This window comes from Narcine bancroftii, chromosome 13 (genome assembly GCF_036971445.1).
Source record: "Narcine bancroftii isolate sNarBan1 chromosome 13, sNarBan1.hap1, whole genome shotgun sequence".
Taxonomy (NCBI): Eukaryota; Metazoa; Chordata; class Chondrichthyes; order Torpediniformes; family Narcinidae; genus Narcine; species Narcine bancroftii.
The window spans coordinates 59,541,757-59,562,866 of record NC_091481.1 but is presented as its reverse complement, the minus strand read 5'-3'; the positions used below and the strand labels follow the sequence as shown (position 1 = coordinate 59,562,866).

The following is a 21,110-nucleotide window of genomic DNA, read 5'->3' as shown; positions in this document are numbered from 1 at the left end:
GTGTGACGGGGTGTGTATATGTGTGTGGTTGTGTGTGTATATGTGTGTGAGGGTGTGTGTGGTTGTGTGTATATATGTGTGTGAGGGGGTGTATATGTGTGTGGTTGTGTGTGTATATGTGTGTGAGGGTGTGTGTGTGTGAAGGGGGTGTATATGTGTGTGGTTGTGTGTGTATATGTGTGTGACGGGGTGTATGTGTGTGTGGTTGTGTGTGTATATGTGTGTGATGGGGTGTGTATATGTGTGTGGTTGTGTGTGTATATGTGTGTGAGGGTGTGTGTGGTTGTGTGTATATATGTGTGTGACGGGGTGTATGTGTGTGTGGTTGTGTGTGTATATGTGTGTGACGGGGTGTGTATGTGTGTGTGGTTGTGTGTGTATATGTGTGTGACGGGGTGTGTATGTGTGTGTGGTTGTGTGTATATATGTGTGTGACGGGGTGTGTATATGTGTGTGGTTGTGTGTGTATATGTGTGTGACGGGGTGTGTATGTGTGTGTGGTTGTGTGTGTATATGTGTGTGAGGGTGTGTGTGGTTGTGTGTATATATGTGTGTGAGGGGGTGTATATGTGTGTGGTTGTGTGTGTATATGTGTGTGAGGGTGTGTGTGTGTGAAGGGGGTGTATATGTGTGTGGTTGTGTGTGTATATGTGTGTGACGGGGTGTGTATAAGTGTGTGGTTGTGTGTATATATGTGTGTGAGGGTGTGTGTGTGTGAAGGGGGTGTATATGTGTGTGGTTGTGTGTGTATATGTGTGTGATGGGGTGTATGTGTGTGTGGTTGTGTGTGTATATGTGTGTGACGGGGTGTGTATATGTGTGTGGTTGTGTGTGTATATGTGTGTGACGGGGTGTATGTGTGGTTGTGTGTGTATATGTGTGTGACGGGGTGTGTATATGTGTGTGGTTGTGTGTGTATATGTGTGTGAGGGTGTGTATGTGTGAACGGGGTGTATATGTGTGTGGTTGTGTGTGTATATGTGTGTGACGGGGTGTGTATATGTGTGTGGTTGTGTGTGTATATGTGTGTGAGGGTGTGTGTGGTTGTGTGTGTATATATGTGTGTGAGGGGGTGTATATGTGTGTGGTTGTGTGTGTATATGTGTGTGAGGGTGTGTGTGTGTGAAGTGGGTGTATATGTGTGTGGTTGTGTGTGTATATGTGTGTGACGGGGTGTGTATGTGTGTGTGGTTGTGTGTGTATATGTGTGTGACGGGGTGTGTATGTGTGTGTGGTTGTGTGTGTATATGTGTGTGACAGGGTGTGTATGTGTGTGTGGTTGTGTGTGTATATGTGTGTGAGGGTGTGTGTGGTTGTGTGTATATATGTGTGTGAGGGGGTGTATATGTGTGTGGTTGTGTGTGTATATGTGTGTGACGGGGTGTGTATATGTGTGTGGTTGTGTGTATATATGTGTGTGAGGGTGTGTGTGTGTGAAGGGGGTGTATATGTGTGTGGTTGTGTGTGTATATGTGTGTGATAGGGTGTATGTGTGTGTGGTTGTGTGTGTATATGTGTGTGACGGGGTGTGTATATGTGTGTGGTTGTGTGTGTATATGTGTGTGACGGGGTGTATGTGTGTGTGGTTGTGTGTGTATATGTGTGTGACGGGGTGTGTATATGTGTGTGGTTGTGTGTGTATATGTGTGTGAGGGTGTGTGTGGTTGTGTGTATATATGTGTGTGAGGGGGTGTATATGTGTGTGGTTGTGTGTGTATATGTGTGTGAGGGTGTGTGTGTGTGAAGGGGGTGTATATGTGTGTAGTTGTGTGTGTATATGTGTGTGACGGGGTGTGTATGTGTGTGTGGTTGTGTGTGTATATGTGTGTGACGGGGTGTGTATATGTGTGTGGTTGTGTGTGTATATGTGTGTGACGGGGTGTATGTGTGTGTGGTTGTGTGTGTATATGTGTGTGACGGGGTGTGTATATGTGTGTGGTTGTGTGTGTATATGTGTGTGAGGGTGTGTGTGTGTGAAGGGGGTGTATATGTGTGTGGTTGTGTGTGTATATGTGTGTGACGGGGTGTGTATATGTGTGTGGTTGTGTGTGTATATGTGTGTGAGGGTGTGTGTGGTTGTGTGTATATATGTGTGTGAGGGGGTGTATATGTGTGTGGTTGTGTGTGTATATGTGTGTGACGGGGTGTGTATGTGTGTGTGGTTGTGTGTGTATATGTGTGTGACGGGGTGTGTATGTGTGTGTGGTTGTGTGTATATATGTGTGTGACGGGGTGTGTATGTGTGTGTGGTTGTGTGTATATATGTGTGTGACGGGGTGTGTATCTGTGTGTGGTTGTGTGTATATATGTGTGTGAAGGGGGTGTATATGTGTGTGGTTGTGTGTGTATATGTGTGTGAGGGTGTGTGTGGTTGTGTGTGTATATGTGTGTGAGGGGGTGTGTGTGTGTGTGGTTGTGTGTGTATATGTGTGTGAGGGTGTGTGTGGTTGTGTGTGTATATGTGTGTGAGTGGGTGTGTATATGTGTGTGTGAAACAGGGAGACAGAGCAAGATAAACAAGGTTGGGGGGGTGTCTGTCCGATAAAGAAACAGTAGCAACAGTACAAAGGGAAGTACGTTAAAGACTCTGCGATGTCATTCAAGTCCTCGCGAAGAGGAGTCCAGCATTTAGAAGCAAGATAAGCAGTTAAGTTTATTTTCAGGGCTCTGGAATTTTCTGTCCCCGTGGTGTGTGTGTGTGTTCAGTCACTGGACATACATAAGTCTGTGTGAAATGATTTTTGTGCATTAAGAGAATCAAGAGATATGAGAGAGATTAGATCTGACTAAAGCTCGAGAGGACTGGATTAGTGGTTAAGCCGATAGTTTCTTTATTGTTACACATCCATTGAGAAATTTCCCTATGCAAGCAATCCAGATAGTCAACCCATATATCGTAAAGGAGTTATAAACACAGTTGATGAGCTACAGAAAGAGATCAGTCAGGATAGAGAAAAGAGCACCAAAACATTTCAAGTCTGGGGTTCATGTAGAAGCCTGATAGCTGTAGAGAGAAAAACTGTCCACGAATCTGGTTGTGTGCTGACTTACACTCAAAAGATCTGCTTCCTGACAGGAGGGGGAGAGTGTGACCAGGATGGAATGAGTCTTTTCAAAGTTCAAATTTATTGTCAAAGTACATATCTGACATCACATACAACCCTGAAATCCTTTTAACTGTGGGTGAGGCAGAATTACCACTAATTGGCAGTGCAAAAAAAAACTGTACACAGCGCAAATATGTAAACTAATAAAGAAAACAAACTGTGCAATACAGAGAGAAAAAAAATCAATAAAACTATACAAGAGTCCTCAAATGAGTCCCTGAGTGAGTTTGTCATTGAGGAGTCTGATGGTGGAGGGAGAGCAGCTGTTCCTGAACCTGGTGGTGCAAGTCTTGTGGCATCTACACCTCTTTCCTGATGGCAGCAGCGAGAACAGCGTAGGTGCTGGGTGGTGTGGATCCTTGATGACTACAACTGCTCTCCAATGACAGCGTTCTCTGTAGATGTTCTCGATGGTGGGGAGGGTTTTGCCGCTGCAGTCCTGGGCTGTGTCCACTACCTTTTGGAGGGATTTACAGGGGTATTGGTGTCCCTGGACCAGACCATGATGCAGCCATTCTCACTTTCCACCACACCTTGGTAGAAATATGCCAGAGTTTCTGATGCTTAACCGAATCTCCGCAAACTCCTGAGGAAGTAGAGGTGCTTTCTTCACGATGCCATTAGTGTGTAAGGTCCAGGAATGATCCTCTTTTAATACATTGGCTGGTTTCCCAGCACAATCTCAAAAATATATGTACATTTTACAGACCTCCTAATCCTCACCCACGCCTCCAGACCTCAAGAATAAGTGTGAGTACAGAACTGTGTCACCTTGCAGTTTCATTCTGAGTAGATTTGTGGTAACTCATTTGCGAAGCATAGAATAGAGCCCTTAGCAATGACGAATTGGGGAGAGAGAGAGAGAGATGGAGAGTCCAGAGTGATCCTGCCAAATTCCACGTCAAATTACTCAATCGCTTCTGCTGTTGGATGCCGCGATCAGATCCAGGTGTCAGATTGTGTCTGCACAGAGCCCCCATCGGGTTAAGATTGCTGGAATTTGCTGGGCTGTTGAAGAGATAAGAAATCAAAACAGTGCAGGCGGAACGTAGGAAGGCAGAGAGGAACTGATCAGTGAGCTTTGAATTCAGGTTTAAAGTACAAAGGTAAGAGGTAAAGGTTCCATTCTTGTCACGTAATCCTACATTTAGAATGTAACATACATGAAATTCTTTAACTTTTATCTACTGTAAGGCGGACAGAGAGTCGTCACTTTGTCCAGCGCCCCTCGCAGAAACCTACTGGAGTTCCTAGGCGGTCTCCCTACAGCGTTCATTAAGCATAATCAGATTTTATTATCACAACATTCCGATGCTTTTGTAGCAGCAATAAAAGTGCAAAATTGCTCAAAATTACATTTAAAATATAAATAAATCAGTGCAAAATGAGAGTAGAAGTGAGGTGGTAACTGTAGTTCATTGTTCATTCAGAAATCTGATGGTGGAGGGGATGAAGCTGTTGAGTGCTCAACTTCAGGCTCCTGAATGGTAGTAGTGTGAAGAGGGTGAGGGTCCTTGATGATAGAGGCTGCTTTCTTGAGACACCGCCTCACGTAGATGCCAAATCAAGTTTATTGTCACCTGATTGCACAAGGGACGGCCCGGTTGGTGCAGCGCCCTCAATTGGGACCAGGGTTCAAATCCCACACTGTCTGTAAGGAGTTTGCACGTTCTTCTCCCGTGTCTGCATGGTTTTTCTCCAGGGGCTCCGGTTTCCTCCCATCATTTGAAACGTACCGGGGGGGTGGGGGGTGTAGGTTAATTGGGTGTAAATTGTGCGGCACAGTTTTGCGGGCCGAAATAGCCTGTTACCGTGCTGTATGTCTAAACATGCAGACACACAACCAGACACAACACACATACAGACAAGTATTCATAAATAAATAAATAAATATTGTTTTGTGAATATGAGAGTCTCGGATGGTTAGTGTGAGCAGTTCCTTTGGTCATTCAGCCGTGGGAAGAAGCTGTTCCTCAGCCTGGCGGTGCTGGCTCTGATCCTCCTGTATCTCTTTTCCAATGGGAGCAGCTGAAAGATGCTGTGTTCAAGGTGGAAAGGATCTTCAAAGATTTTCCATGCCCTGTTCAGACAACGATCCTGGTAGATCACGTTGATGGGGGTGGCAGGGTAGGATGGGAGACACCAGTGATCCTCTCTGCCACTCTTATGGTCCTGTGGATTGACCTCCGATCCATTTCTCTGCAGAAACTGTACCACATTCTGATGCAGCTGGGCAGGATGCTCTCCAAAGGGCTCCTGCAGAAGGTTGATGTGATGGTGGCCGGTAGCCTTTCCGCTTCAGTCTTCTCAGGAAGTGCATTCGCTGTTGCACTGTCCTGACAAGTGAGGAGATGTTGAGTGTTTACAATAGGTCACTAGTTAAGTGAACTCCAAGGAACTTAGTGCTCTCCTCTCTCTCCGCTACAGAGTTTTTGATGTGTAGCAGAGGGTGGTCGTTCCTGGTCCTTCTGAAGTCCACGATCTTCTCTTTAGTCTTGTCCATGTTGAGAATCAGGTCGTTACTCTCGCGCCTGTTCACGAGATTTTCTGCCTCTTCCCCTGCAGTGTGACTCATCGTTGTTGCTGTTGAGGCCATCGACTGTGGTGTCGTCTGCAAACATGATGACTTTATTGGAGCTGGATCTGGCGCTGAAGCCGTGGGTCATTGGGGTGAACAGGAGCCGGGCTGTCGTCGGTGAAGACTGATGCCCATGATGGTGTTTTATCTTAGCTCACCTTGTCCCAAGCACTTTCCAGTCAATTAAATATTTTTTTTGAAATGAAGCACTTTTAACAGTGGCAGGCAATTTGGGTAAAAGTGCCTTGAGGTCTATTAACCCTGTGGAGTTATAGGGACCTGTGTTCAGTCCCAGCCTTGGGGGTCTGTTTGTGTGGAGTTTGCATGATCTCCCTGTAATCACAGCACTCCCGTTTCCTTTCACGTCCCAAGATGTGCTTTGGCACTGACAATCCCCCCCCCCCCCCCCCCCCACCATGCCAAAGGAATCAAGGAGAGGTTGATGAGAGAGTGAGTTGCAGATGGAAAGGGGATCATGGGAACAATGGGACAGCTCCCCATGAGCTGGCAAGGAAGCGATGGAACGAAATGTCTCTTTTTTTGTCGGTATAAGCTTCAGAAGGGGGCAGGAGGGTTCTTAACATCTGAACAAAGAGAAGCTTTAAACTCTTATATCTCGGATCACCCGTCCTTCACATCTTCCTTGTTCACTAAGGATTTAAAATCTTTGAGGCATTCAATAACACTGGACAATTTTTTCAAAAGGTTTGCTTCCTGGAGAGAAAAAAAAATGATGATAGACAACTCCAGGCTGAACACAAAGATCGTTTCAGATACACCGGATCACGTAGGAGGTGGGAGAAACATTAAATTAATTTTCTTTTTAAAAAGCGGTATTGATTTAAATAAATAACTTATACAAACCAAAAGGTACAATTCAATAAGATGAGACGGACAGTTACAGAAACTAAATAAGATATTCCATATATCACCAACATACATAAATGGTAAATGATATCCATTATTCAGATACTAAATATAAAAAAACTAATAATATAAAAAAGAGAGCAAAGAAGAAAATAGTAGAGGAGAAACATTCAGCCCCCTCACTGAACTGCATTGCCAGATTCTATATATGACTGGTATTAAAAGAAAAAAGGTTTAAAAAAAATAATATAAAGAGTGTGGAAAAGATACAAGTCAGATAATTTAATTACATTGTTGGAGTAAAATTATAAAGTGAGATAGTAAGTCATAAACGACCCCCATAATGTCTGGAATCTTATATCTGAATTATTAATTGTATAACGAATCTTTTCAACGTTCAAACAGGACACGATGTCAGGCAGCCAGTGATCGTAAGTAGGCGGGGCAGTATCCTTTCATTTAAGTAAGATTGCGCGCCTCGCCAAAAGAGAGGCAGAAGTGATAGCACGACTTTGAACCAGAGATAAAAAGAATTGTCTGGCCCTGGGAGCTGGGCCTTGGCCAGGGACTATGACTATGGCTTGACATGGGCCTCTGAGTAGGCCTTGGGCTGACTGGCCTAGGTGTTGGCCTTTGGCCCAAGATTAGGCCCTTAACCTAGACCCGTGAGCAGGACCTTAGGCTGGGTGTTGGATTTTGATGAGATGAGGGCCTTGGCCTGACTGAGCAGGGTGTAGGGCCTGACTGGACTGGGCCTGGGTGTTGGGCCTTGGTCTGTTTTGGTCTGGCTGGGTTTGAGTGTAGGGTGTTACTGGACAGGGCCTGGGAGTTAGGCCTGGGCCTGGGAGTTGGGCCTTGGCCTGGGACCATGGTTTTGATCTGGCTGGGCATGAAGGCCAAGGCAACAGCTTGGTTGCTCTGTAATATGTTTTGTTTCACACAGATAGAAATAAAGATGGAAATGCCAACCATTCCACATCCACTGAGCCATCCCTGGTCAGGCTCTGTCTGCTGTAGTTCTTCTTGTGGAAACCATCAGACAAAGAGTGTGTGGTTTGTCCGCGCCAGAATTCTGCTCCTGTTTGGATGTTCAGTGGACAATTGTCCCCTTTTCAAAACACTTAATCAATGGTTTTGAGAATGAGTGTGACATACAGCACTGTAATGGACCATTTTGGCCCCATGAGTTCGTGCCTCCCAACTTACACCCAATTAACCTACACCCCAGTATGTTTTTGAAGGGTGGGAGGAAACCGGAGCCCCCGGAGAAAACCTACACAGACACGGAGAGAACGTACAAGCTCCTTACAGACCAGATTCGAACCCTGGTCTGGTCCCAGTCGTTGGTGCTGTAAAGGCATTGCGCTGACCGCTACGCCCTCTGGGAAGCTCCATAATAACACTGGACAATGAAGATTTTGCTTCCTGAACACTTTTGGGTGTATGTTATGGATTTTGGGATGCTGATCATGTATCATTTTCCCATCACATACCTTTATTTTTGTGATTTCCTGTCATATTTAGGGAGGCGCAGTTGGCGCAATGCTGTTGCAGCGCCAGCGATCAGGACCGGGATCGGGACCCGCACCGTCTGTAAGGCCATGGGGAGTTGAGGGAGAAACTAGCTGAGGAATCTGGAGCAAGCAGATTCGCTGAGAGTGTGTGGAGAAGGATGCAAGGATCCTTATCATGGTTCAATCCCCAGCAGCAGCGAGACTCTCTGAACTACGCACAGGCTGTTGCCCAGGATGCACACGGAGTCAGTCATCCATAACTGCTGGAAGACCTTCAACTCAGTGAAAGACGCACCTTAGTCACCAATCATCAAGGATCCACACCACCCGGCACACGCTTTGCTCTCGTTTCTACCATCAGGAAAGGGGTATCGGGGCCACGAGACTCGCACCCACCAGGTTCAGGAACAGCTGCTCCCCCTCCACCATCAGACTCCTCAACGACAAATTCAATCGGGGACTCATTTAAGGACTTTATTGATTTTTTCTCTGTATTGCACAGTTTGTTTATATGTATATGTATATGTATCACGAAAACCAACAAGGTCGGGTCAGATACAGCAATGAGCTCTCTGAACCCTTCTCCATTAACAATGGCGTGAAGCAAGGCTGTGTTCTCGCACCAACCCTCTTTTCAATCTTCTTCAGCATGATGCTGAACCAAGCCATGAAAGACCCCAACAATGAAGACGCTGTTTACATCCGGTACCGCACGGATGGCAGTCTCTTCAATCTGAGGCGCCTGCAAGCTCACAGCAAGACACAAGAGAAACTTGTCCGTGAACTACTCTTTGCAGATGATGCCGCTTTAGTTGCCCATTCAGAGCCAGCTCTTCAGCGCTTGACGTCCTGCTTTGCGGAAACTGCCAAAATGTTTGGCCTGGAAGTCAGCCTGAAGAAAACTGAGGTCCTCCATCAGCCAGCTCCCCACCATGACTACCAGCCCCCCCACATCTCCATCGGGCACACAAAACTCAAAACGGTCAACCAGTTTACCTATCTCGGCTGCACCATTTCATCAGATGCAAGGATCGACAATGAGATAGACAACAGACTCGCCAAGGCAAATAGCGCCTTTGGAAGACTACACAAAAGAGTCTGGAAAAACAACCAACTGAAAAACCTCACAAAGATAAGCGTATACAGAGCCGTTGTCATACCCACACTCCTGTTCGGCTCCGAATCATGGGTCCTCTACCGGCACCACCTACGGCTCCTAGAACGCTTCCACCAGCGTTGTCTCCGCTCCATCCTCAACATCCATTGGAGCGCTCACACCCCTAACGTCGAGGTACTCGAGATGGCAGAGGTCGACAGCATCGAGTCCACGCTGCTGAAGATCCAGCTGCGCTGGATGGGTCACGTCTCCAGAATGGAGGACCATCGCCTTCCCAAGATCGTATTATATGGCGAGCTCTCCACTGGCCACCGTGACAGAGGTGCACCAAAGAAAAGGTACAAGGACTGCCTAAAGAAATCTCTTGGTGCCTGCCACATTGACCACCGCCAGTGGGCTGATAACGCCTCAAACCGTGCATCTTGGCGCCTCACAGTTTGGCGGGCAGCAGCCTCCTTTGAAGAAGACCGCAGAGCCCACCTCACTGACAAAAGGCAAAGGAGGAAAAACCCAACACCCAACCCCAACCAACCAATTTTCCCTTGCAACCGCTGCAATCGTGTCTGCCTGTCCCGCATCGGACTGGTCAGCCACAAACGAGCCTGCAGCTGACGTGGACTTTTTACCCCCTCCATAAATCTTCGTCCGCGAAGCCAAGCCAAAGAAAAATATGTATCTTCTTGTGTACAGTTTTTTTGCACTGCCATTAAGTGGTCATTCTGCCTCACCCACAGGAAAAAGAATCTCAGGGTTGTATGTGATGTCTGACAATAATCTGAGCTTTGAACTTTGGCCGGTCCGAAACCTGTTGATTTTTCAGCACACGGAGATTGTCGGGGAGGGAATGCAGCCGACTAGCATATTCCAGGAGTACATGCTGAGGGACACGCTGAGGGCTGGCGCCACCAACGTGAGGGCGCTGTGGGGAAGGACCGCAGTCTAGAGCCCTTCGGTTATCAGGCATTGAGAGGTTGAGACCGAGGAGAAGGGGGTGGGTGGAGTAACAACAAGGTGTCACAGTGGTGACAATGGTGTAATTGCAAATGAATGTAACAATGTACAGGGATGGAAATGTATGGATACGGCACTAAGGGCGGGAAGAGACCTTGAACAGCTTTGTGAATAAAGTCCATTTTGGGTTTTTTTTAAATTGTGTTACCAGACACGTACTTTGCCTATCCAGGTCTCACCAGAACAGGTGTTCACAGTCGAGTACCTTTGTATACTCAAGCCAAGTTTATTGCCATTTGATTGCTTATCGTTCTCCGGTCCTTGGTGCAAAACATGCAGACACACAACCAGACATAACACACATACAGACCAACAAGCATTCATAGATACAAATAACTGCTCTTTTTGGGGTTATTGATCCAGAAATAGGGAGATTTTCTGTACCTGTTCAACAGGTTGTGACCTTCTCTACATTGCTGGCTAGAAGAGCCATTCTATTCAAGTAGGAAGGGTCTAGACCTCCAACAGTTTTCTCATATATGTCTTGTCTAAGTTCAGAAAAAATTACTGTAGATATCACCTAATTGATTCAGCGGTGAAATTTGAAGGTGCACGATGACCTTTTATGCCTTATATCCATCTGATATAAATGTTTCTAATGTGATTAAATGTATTTACTCTTCCAGATGAGAAACACTCTTCGCTTTGTTGGTTGATTCACGGTATGAACTGAAAACTACAAAAATATAAGCTGCTCAGATGTTTTTTCGATGGTTATTCATTTTTTAAATTAGAGTAGGTGAGTTTTTTATATAATACCTTCGATTTTATATAATATTAGATTATATATATGTAAAATGTAATATTTTTAATTTTCACCTAGTGCAGTGGAGGGGGACCGAGTTTATACTGTTTGAAGTTTTATATTAGTAATTCCTATAAAAAATTTTTTTTTTTTCTTTGGCTTGGCTTCGCGGACGAAGATTTATGGAGGGGGTAAAAAGTCCACGTCAGCTGCAGGCTCGTTTGTGGCTGACAAGTCCGATGCGGGACAGGCAGACACGATTGCAGCGGTTGCAAGGGAAAATTGGTTGGTTGGGGTTGGGTGTTGGGTTTTTCCTCCTTTGCCTTTTGTCAGTGAGGTGGGCTCTGCGGTCTTCTTCAAAGGAGGCTGCTGCCCGCCAAACTGTGAGGCGCCAAGATGCACGGTTTGAGGCGTTATCAGCCCACTGGCGGTGGTCAATGTGGCAGGCACCAAGAGATTTCTTTAGGCAGTCCTTGTACCTTTTCTTTGGTGCACCTCTGTCACGGTGGCCAGTGGAGAGCTCGCCATATAATACGATCTTGGGAAGGCGATGGTCCTCCATTCTGGAGACGTGACCCATCCAGCGCAGCTGGATCTTCAGCAGCGTGGACTCGATGCTGTCGACCTCTGCCATCTCGAGTACCTCGACGTTAGGGGTGTGAGCGCTCCAATGGATGTTGAGGATGGAGCGGAGACAACGCTGGTGGAAGCGTTCTAGGAGCCGTAGGTGGTGCCGGTAGAGGACCCATGATTCGGAGCCGAACAGGAGTGTGGGTATGACAACGGCTCTGTATACGCTTATCTTTGTGAGGTTTTTCAGTTGGTTGTTTTTCCAGACTCTTTTGTGTAGTCTTCCAAAGGCGCTATTTGCCTTGGCGAGTCTGTTGTCTATCTCATTGTCGATCCTTGCATCTGATGAAATGGTGCAGCCGAGATAGGTTAACTGGTTGACCGTTTTGAGTTTTGTGTGCCCGATGGAGATGTGGGGGGGCTGGTAGTCATGGTGGGGAGCTGGCTGATGGAGGACCTCAGTTTTCTTCAGGCTGACTTCCAGGCCAAACATTTTGGCAGTTTCCGCAAAGCAGGACGTCAAGCGCTGAAGAGCTGGCTCTGAATGGGCAACTAAAGCGGCATCATCTGCAAAGAGTAGTTCACGGACAAGTTTCTCTTGTGTCTTGGTGTGAGCTTGCAGGCGCCTCAGATTGAAGAGACTGCCATCCGTGCGGTACCGGATGTAAACAGCGTCTTCATTGTTGGGGTCTTTCATGGCTTGGTTCAGCATCATGCTGAAGAAGATTGAAAAGAGGGTTGGTGCGAGAACACAGCCTTGCTTCACGCCATTGTTAATGGAGAAGGGTTCAGAGAGCTCATTGCTGTATCTGACCCGACCTTGTTGGTTTTCGTGCAGTTGGATAATCATGTTGAGGAACTTTGGGGGACATCCGATGCGCTCTAGTATTTGCCAAAGCCCTTTCCTGCTCACGGTGTCAAAGGCTTTGGTGAGTAATTCCTATAAAAAATAATAAATAAATAAATAGGTTTTGTTTTGTGACTACGAGAGTCTCGGAGGGTCAGTGTGAACAGTTCCTTTGGTTGTTCAGCGTTATCACTGCCCATGGGGAGAAGCTGTTCCTCGGCTTGGTGGTGCTGGCTCTGATCCTTCTGTATCTCTTCCCCGATGGGAGCAGCTGAAAGATGCTGTGTGTTTGGGTGGAAGGGGTCCTCGATGATTTTGTGCACCTTCCTCAGACAATGATCCCAGTAGATCACGTTGATGGGGGTGCAGGGAGACTCCAGTGATCCTCTCTTCCACTCAAAGTCCTATGGATTGACTTCTGATTCGTTTCTCTGCAGCGACCGTGATGAAGCCGGCCAGGACACCCTCAATAGAGCTCCTGTAGAAGGTTGACATGACGGTGGCCGGTAGCCTTGTCCGCTTCAGTCTTCTCAGGAAGTGCAGTCGCTGTTGCCCCTTTCTGACCAGTGAGGAGATGTTTGGTGTCCATGATAGATCACTGGTCAAGTGAACTCCAAGGAACTTGGTGGTCTCCACTCTCTCCACTACAGAGATGTTGATGATTTTACTGGTCATTTCTGGTCCTCCTGAAGTCCACGATCATCTCCTTTGCCTTGTCCACAGCTTGTAATTCTTGCACCATATCACGAGCTTTTCCATCTCTTCTCTGTAGTCTGACTCATTGTTGTTGCTGATGAGGCCGACAACTGTCTTGTCACCTGCAAACGTGATGACTCTGTTGGAGCTGGATCTAGCGATGCAGTCATGGGGCAGCCGCGTGAACAGGAGTGGGCCACGCACACAGCCCTGAGGTGTGCCTGGGCTCAGCGTGACGGTGCCTGACGTTCTGCTGCCAACCCGGACAGATGTTGCTGGAGACTGGGGAATCCATGATCTCAGTGGGTGTCTGGGGTCCTGGCGTGACATTTTCTCTTGCTCCCTCAAGACCACATGAGGATAATAACTCAGGATGGAGACATATCTTTTTTTATTTCAAATTTACAGCATCTGCAGCTTTTTATTGTTTTTCACCGCACCGAGCTGTGTGAAATGGGCATTTGATGCCACCTAGTGACTGCAGCTTATATTGCACCTTACGCCACATTGTCAGTCTTCACGTCATACTGTATCCCTGAACAAATAGCTAATGGGTTCAACCCCCCAAATATTACACTACTATTGAGTGGAAAGGGTGGGACAGTGCTATGGAAGGGGCTGCCTTTTGAATAAGATATGAAACTGAAATCTCTGTCTGTTTTCAAAGGTGGATGTAAAGATCAAGGAAGTTATTCTTCAGGTTATATTATTTAAATGGGAAGTGATTGCAGCGTTCTGCCATACTGAAGGGCTTAGGAGTGCTTGTGCACGAATTGCAAAAGGCTGGTTTGCAGGTGCAGCCAGTTATCAAGACAAATGGAAGGATAGCCTTCACTGCTAGATGGATTGAATTTTGGAGCAGGGAGGTTATGCTGCAACTGGTCTTGGCCGCATCTGTTGTACTGAGTGCAGTTCTGATCTCCATACTTGAGGAAGGATGTACTGACTTTGGAGGTGGTGCCAAGGAGGTTTCCCAGGTTGATTCCAGAGATGAGGGGGATGGCCTATGAGGAGAGATTAAGTCGTCTAGGGCTGTACGCAATGGAATTTAGAAGAATGAGAGTATCTTATAGAATCATATAAAATTATGAAAGGCATAGATAAGATAGAAGTAGGTAAGTTGTTTCCATTGGTGGGGAGACTAGAACTACGGGAGATAGCCTCAAGATTCAGGGAAGTAGATTTAGGATGGAGATGAGGAGGAACTGCTTTTCTCCAGAGGGTGGGGAATCTGTGGAATTCGCTGCCCATTGAAGCAGTGGAGGTGACCTCAGTAAATATACTTAGGACAAGGTTGGATAGATTTTTACATAGTCGGAGAATTAATGGATATGGCGAAAAGGCAGGTAGGTGGAGAGGACCTGATCATCAGATCAGCCATGATCTCATTGAATGGTGGAACAGGCTCGATGGGCCGGATGGCCAACTCCTGCTCCGATTTCTTGCGTTCTTGTGTTTTTATGTTCAACCCACATCACTCAAATAGATGATCTTCTTTGTTCTCTGTGGGATTCTGTAATGGGAAGGTTAGTTCCGCAATTACAGCACTAACTGGATTTCTGACAGATTTTATTAATCAGCGCGGCACAGCTGGCGTAGTGAATAGCGCAACGTTGTTACAGCGTCAGCAATCGGGATCAGGGTTCGAATCCCGCTCTGTCTGTAAGGAGCTTGTACGTTCTCCCCATGTCTGTGTGGATTTTTCCCGGGGACTCCGGTATCCTCCCACCCTTCAAAACGTACCAGGGGTGTAGGTTAATTAGGCGTATTTGGGCTGCACGAGCTCGTGAACTGGAAGGGGCTGTTCCCGTGCTGTATGTAAAAATTAAACTGAAACATTAAAAGTTAATAAAGAGTGTTTAGGGATATTCTGAGATTGTGCTTGCCCAGTGTTTGTAGACAATTTATGGTCATTCCCCTTGTGATGCAACAATCAAACACAAAACACGAGAATACCGTACTACAGGTTTTAATGAGCTCATACTCCGTACACACCAATCTTAGTAACTTTGCTGGCTCCACGTGTGCCTGGCTGTCCTCTGCTGGCTCCACGTATCTGACTGACCCCAGGAGGGGCCGACTCAAGTTTATACACAGGCCGATGATTGACAGCCGGCCAGGTGGGGCCAGCCTCCCATGTTGCCTACCTGCAGGTACAGTGGTTGTCCCCTACAGTAGGCTGGTAGGTGTGTGGCCAGTGTTGTGGGTGTATCACTACAGCCCCCCCCTCCCCCAACCCCTTCCTCCATCATCCTTATTGAGACCGTCTTGGAACTTGCTGGCACGCAGCACTGAGGGAGGGGTCTCACAGAAGAGGTAGAAGGAGCAGGAACCACTGTAACATTCTAAGGGCATTTGGACAGGTAAGTTCAAGTTTATTATCATTTGCTTGTATCGGCTAAAACCCAACGAAACAGCGTTCTCCAGTCCACAGTGCAAGATACGTGTACAGACATAACACACAGTCAGACAAATGATACAATACACCCTTCACATGTGCATATATTAAAATAGCTATTATAAATAATAGTTGTTTTTAGCAATTGTTCCGCGTTCTCACTGCCCATGGGAAGAAGCTGTTCCTCAGCCTGGTGATGCTGGCTGTACTCTGTATCACTTCCCCCACAGGAGCAGGGAGACTCCAGTGATCCCCTCTGCCACTCTTATGGTCATGTGGATTGACCTCCATTCCGATGCTCTATGCAGTGGTTTTCAAATTGCCTTCATTTGGGATGGGCATCCCTTCTCATTGATCACCAAGAGGGTTTTACTTAGAGCAGTGGTTTTCAAACTTTTTCTTTCCACTCACATTCCACCTTAAGTAATCCCTAAGCCATCGGTGCTCTGTGATTAGTAAGGGATTGTTTAAGGTGGGATGTGAGTGGAAAGGAAAAGTTTGTAAACTGTTTTCATCGTCCCTCATTGACTCGTTATGTGGACGGTTTCAGAACTCCAAAGGAAATGGGCCAATGGCAATTTTTCTCAAGCAAAATATTTCATTAACAATCGGGTCTAGAGCAGTGGTTCTCAACCTTCCCTTCCCACTCACATCCCACCTTAAACAATGCCTTGCCAATCACAGAGCATTTATGGCGCAGGGATTACTTAAGGTGGAATGTGAGATTAAGGGGGCAGTTTGAAAACCACTGATCGACAGCAACTGTACCATACCGTGATGAAGCCAGCCAGGACGCTCTTGTCAGAGCTCCTGTAGAAAGTGGACAGAATTGTGGCCAGCCCATCTCAGCCTTCTAATCGCTGTTCCGTGGTACAGTAAAAGCCCAAAAATCTGGACCACCTTAGAATCTGAACTCTCAAACTTGTAAACTTTGCAGTTTTTTTGACAATAAGGCAACAAGTGACCACGCTTAATGCAGGTAATCTTAGGACAAAGAGATTTTTCTTTTACAATGTTCCTTGCAGAATTTCAAGCATTGCACAATCTTTTATTTGTAGTGAAAAATTTTTATTGTTTACATTTTTGTCAAACATTGTTCATTTGTATAAATAAACAATGCTGTCTTTAAATAAACTGTCAAAAATGTACCCGTTTGTCTCTTTTTTAATTCCTCCTTAAATTTGAATGTTATACGTTTTTGAAAGTACTGCCTGAAGATCCGGAAAATCCAAAAATCCGGTCTGACCCAAATCCCCAAGCAGTCCAGATTTTGGGACTTTTGATGTATGGATAGGAGAGGGTATGAAGGGAAATGGGGCAGGCTTGGTCAGCATGGATATTGGGGCGAAGGGCCTGCTTCCTTACCGTCGAAAGCTGTGACCGATTCCGAGACCCACGGGCTGCAGGAAGTTGAGAAGGTGGCCTGTGTGTCTCAAGAGAAGCTAGGATCGGTGTCAGTCTTACCCACAGCCGGGGGTGGGGGGCAGTGGGTAGTGGAGAAAAGCCCCCTTGGGCATCCACTGCCCTGTGGCTCACAGACCACTCAGCCTTGATCATTATTATTTGATGAGGGGCCAGCCAGTAGGAGGCAGAAGTGATTCATCTATGGGTTTATTCAAACTTTTTCTTTCCACTCACATCAAGTAATCCCTATGCCATAGGGGCTCTGTGATTAGTAAGGGGTTGCTTAAGGTGGGATGTAAGTGGGAAGGGAAGGTTGAGAATCACTGCTCAAGGCCCAATTGTTACTGAAATATTTTGCTTGAGAAAAATTGTCATTGGCCCATTTCCTTTGGAGTTGTGAAACCGTCCACATAACGAGTCAATGAGGAATGATTAAAACAGGGGTTTGCAAACTTTTACTTTCTACTCGCATCCCACCTTAAGCAATCCCTTATGAATCACAGAGCACCGATGGCTTAGGGAATACTTAGGGTGGGATGTGAGTGGAAAGAAAAGGTTCGAAAACCAATGGTTAATTCTTATGTGAAGCGCAGGCCCTATTGGGACTTACAGGAGTGATGCATGATGGGATCTTTACACTGAGGGCCTATCTGAATGCTCCTCCTGAGGTTTATACTTCCACCGCTGATGCATAGATGGATTGTCTTATTAGCCTTTGTGTCATCTTGCTGTGAGCAATGGCATTAAGTGAACTTGCTAGAGCCAGGCTGTGCCTCATTGGGACCATGTGCTCTGTGACAATCTAAATTGGTTAATGGTCCATTTAAATGAGTTAGCGCATTTTATATTTTTGATGGAACTGACTTCAACCAAGTTAGAAATATTGTTTCCGCTCGGTCCAAAGTCTTTAGAGCCACAGACTACTACAACGGATAGGCCATTCATCCCATCTAGTCACTTCCTCATCCCATTGACCTGCTCCTGGATCCTTACCCTTCCTGACCACATTTTTCCTCCAGTCCCTTGACAGCACCAGCGATCGGGACCAGGGTTCGAGCCCCGCGCTCCATAGACTGTATGTTACACCTCAAAAGTTAAAAGAATGGAATCCAACACTATCGGACAAATGCTTCCATTGTAAACAAGAAATTGGAATAACAATACATGCAATTTGGACATGTACAAAAGTGAAAACCTTTTGGGAGAATTTAAACTTGATATTAAATAGAATTACAAAATATAGGATACCAAAAGATTCAAAAATCTTCCTGTTAAACAACATAAAAGATAAAGAGTTAGGTCTAAAATATGATACGGTTCAAAAAAGATTTATTATGATCGCACCTGCTGCAGCAGCAGGAAAAGGTTCATAACGGTAACTTGGAAAATGGAAACAACCTTAAAAATACAACAATGGTAGATAGAAATGAACAAGCGGTTTCCATTAGAAAAAAATTACTGACAATCTAAAAGACAAATGTGTTCTAATGAGCAAATCTGGGAACCGCCAATTTCAGACCTCCGTCTCTTAAAATGATGTACGATGTACAAGTAAGAAAATATTTAAATATGGAGTTTTGGACGACACGATTTCTTTTTCTTTTGTGTTCTACTGTTTATTCTTTCTCTCTTATTTCTTGCTTTAAGTTATGGGGGTGGGGAGGGTGGGAAGAAGGTGGAACAAAATGAACATGTCACTGTGTATGTCTTAATGATGAATATTTGTATATAATTGTTATTGACATGGTTCACGGTGAAGGATTAAATAGGAAATTATGAAAAGAAAAGGAGTTTGTACGTTCTCCCCGTGTCTGCGTGGGTTTCCTCTCACCATTCAAAATGTACCGAGGTTGGTAAGTCATTTGGGCGCAATTGGACAGCACGGATTCGTGGGTCGAAATGTCCTGTTACCGCGCTGTATGTCTAAATTTAAATTGAATTTTAAAATTTTTTAATCTGTATGACTTTGTACTTGTTCTTGTGACAATAAAATCCCATACTCTTAGTTCCTTCTATCCCTGCCTCAAAATTTCCCAAACCACAGACCCATCTCCCATTCTCAGACCAGTCTGATTCCCCACATCCCACTTGCACATTGGTCCCTTAGGATTGTATGAGCTGCCAATATTCTACAAGGCACCCCAAAAAAGCCAATTTGTTTTTTTTTAAACCAAAAATAGACTTTATTCACAATAAATTATTGACAAAAAGAAACCCGGTCACAGTCTTTTCCCACACTTACTGTACGGGTACTCCCCGACATGTGACCTACGTGACACCGAAAGACTTGAAAAAATATAAAGCTACTGCTGTTTATGTTGTATTTGACAAACTATAACAGGGATATAGGGCACGTCAGAGCGAAAATGTGAATACTTACCTTGTTAGTCAGCGTCCAGGGTCGGTAGGATGGGCGCGGCCATCTTGATTCTTGGGTGCATGCGCAAGACGTCGGTTGGCGCATAAGTGGTTCACATATTGGTGTCTGGTTGGCACCTATGTGAGAGTTAAGGGCACAAATTCAATATCGTTAGGTCGCATTTTTGTTTTTTACATTGTTATATTAATTTTTTATTTACACAATTTCTACCACTGTGGCACCTTATCATCACTCAACCTTCTGTTGCTTGAGAGACTTCCCCTCAGCTCAGCCCCTCAATGCCTGGTAATGGAAGGACTCTAGACTGTGGTCCCTCCCCTCCTCAGCGTCCTTGTGTTGGCTGCGCCAGGCCTCAGTGTGACCCTCAGCACGTACTCCTACAGCCTGGAATGTGCCAGTCGGCAGCGTTCCTCCCTGACATCTCCATGTGCTGAAAGACCAACGGGTTTTGGGCTGACCAAAGGGTGCCTTTCACCGAATTGATGGTCTTCCTGCAGTTCTGGATGTCAGAGAGTCTTCTGTCCCACTGCTGATGGGGATGAACCGTGACAAAGTCCCTTGTGACCTTCTCCACACACTCTTGGTGAATCTGCATTCAGCAAAGAGGTAGGCGACTGTCTCTTCTCCATCACAATCATCTCAGAGACAACATGCATGGTGGGTAATGTTCCGGTCATACAGGAAGGATCTGACCAGGAGTGCACCTCTCACTGCCAGCCTGGCCAAATCCTGGTGCTTGTTTCCAATAGTTTAGGGCTGATGCCATCATAGTATCCAGTAGCTACTGGGTCTGTGGGTGATGTGTTTTAAACCAGTGTAGGGTGGAGTCAAACCACTTCACTTGATGGCTCTCACAAGGCGCTTTCAAATTGCAGCACCTGGTTAGGCCTCCTGGAACCCAGGTGGGATTACAGGGTCATGTGTGCCTTTCAAATAGCAGCCTAACCCATCTGTTAAATTGCCATCCCGGCGAGTTGAGGGGGATCCCGTCCCTGCGATGACCTGGTGAGTGATGCGGTATGCAGCCACAGGGAATCTCCCTGCTCCCTGGGTTCTTCGTGTTCCCAAGTAACCGGGTGGGCCATTTCCCCTTTCAAATGGGCAGAAGAGGACACCCATGTTTTACTGGGTTCCCCGACCACCTCCGAGATGGGTCTGGCACCCAGGTAGATTTTGACGGGGCTTGCCTATTTCAGCCCTTCAACCGAGTAAATTGCCTGGTTAGCCCCATTTTACAAGGCAATTTGAAAGGGCCCAATGTCTCACCTTCAGCTGCGACTGAGTTGGAACATTGTGAAGTACAATTAGGTGGGCTATTCCACTTGCTTTTAATTGGCTATTCTAATTAGATTTCAGAGATGCTTATATTGAGCAGTTCACTTAATATTTCCTATAAGGGAGTGGTGAGTAGCAGATGAAAGATGGAGAGACCTTATGGTATTGTTAAAAGACTAATGAATCTAATATACATGTACAATTCTTCCTTTCAGCTTCTGATTGCAATTCTAAAAACCATGAAGGAAGTTACCCCTAAACTTTCCTCCCATCTCTTTGTGCAGATGTCCCCTGGTGTTCACAGCTCCTGCCCTGAGAAACAGGTGCTGGCTGCCCCCCCTATCTCTGCCTCTCCTAATCTTGTAGACCTCTATTAAGTCACCTCTTCCAAAGGGAAGAGCCTTTGCCTCATAAGGTACGTTTTCCAAGCCAGGCAACATCCTAGTAAATCTCCTCGGCGCCTCTCTAAAGCTTCCACATTCTTCCTGCAATGAGACGACCAGAACTGAACACAATATTCTATATTAAATATTCTAAGTGTGGTCTGTCCAGAGTTTTATAGAGCTGCAACATTTCTGAGGATCTGTCCTGGAGCCTCCAT

General features: G+C 45.9%; 1 protein-coding gene across 1 annotated transcript in view; it reads right to left on the bottom strand.

The window, feature by feature from the left end:
- Positions 1-3,107: 3,107 nt before the first annotated feature.
- The window catches only part of LOC138748596 (suppressor of cytokine signaling 1-like), a 183,951-nt gene continuing 165,948 nt past the window's right edge, over positions 3,108-21,110 (bottom strand). The window contains exons 3-4 of the transcript XR_011348182.1: positions 19,235-19,350; positions 3,108-4,115 (exon numbers count right to left, since the gene is read on the bottom strand). The gene's annotated coding sequence lies outside the window, so the exon portion shown is untranslated. The remainder of the gene's footprint in view (positions 4,116-19,234; positions 19,351-21,110) is intronic.